A 780-nucleotide genomic window follows, 5' to 3' on the forward strand; every position below is an offset into this window, starting at 1 on the left:
GCCCGCTTTATTTTATCTTCATTAAGACTGTTTAGCAACATATCTTATTAAAGAAGTCAACATACGGCTGGTTAACAGACCATAAAATAAGGTGTTTGTCTATACGGCATGCAAATACCATTGTGTTTATTTAGAACGACCCAGGGGTGACTGTGGACAGCATTTTAACGGATCTCTCTCTGGCTTTTCTCTCGACACTCAGATGTGCGACTTTTGTCTCCATAAGGTGAAGTGACACTTAAACGTGGAAAGTCTGATTCATTTTGGTCATTCGATTGGTCTGTGTTTTTGTCATTTACTTATATCTAAGTCTTGTCTTTCAGACGTGCTTAAGGATTGAATCAAGGTGTCTAGCTAATTGTACTGCACGTTCTCGTATAAACTAAAGAGTCTACTACACAAGAAGCAATGTGTGGGCATCAGGGGACATGCGCACTTCTACCCTAGAGAAACTGATACTTTAGGTAGCGTAGGCGGGAAATCGATTTGTGCAGAGAACTATCTACAGCCGCAGTCAGAAGTAACGTGCCTTTGTTGATCACCAAGTTCTCATGGTTTTAGAATTGGTGCAAAGACCCGGAACGTTTCTTCGGGGACGTCGGAGTCAAACAGCACGTTACCTTCGGGCAGGTGTGTGTTTCCGTTTTGGACCTGTACTTCGGAATGCCTACTTGTTAAGAAATTGTCTTACTTCTCCACTTTTCTGTCTCTCCGCGTGGGCCTGTTGACTGTGCTTATTTTCTCAATATGCGTTCCCTTTCTCATTTATGTGAGTCGGCT

This window comes from Pteropus alecto, unplaced genomic scaffold, assembly GCF_000325575.1.
Source record: "Pteropus alecto unplaced genomic scaffold, ASM32557v1 scaffold447, whole genome shotgun sequence".
In the NCBI taxonomy this organism is placed as follows: Eukaryota; Metazoa; Chordata; class Mammalia; order Chiroptera; family Pteropodidae; genus Pteropus; species Pteropus alecto.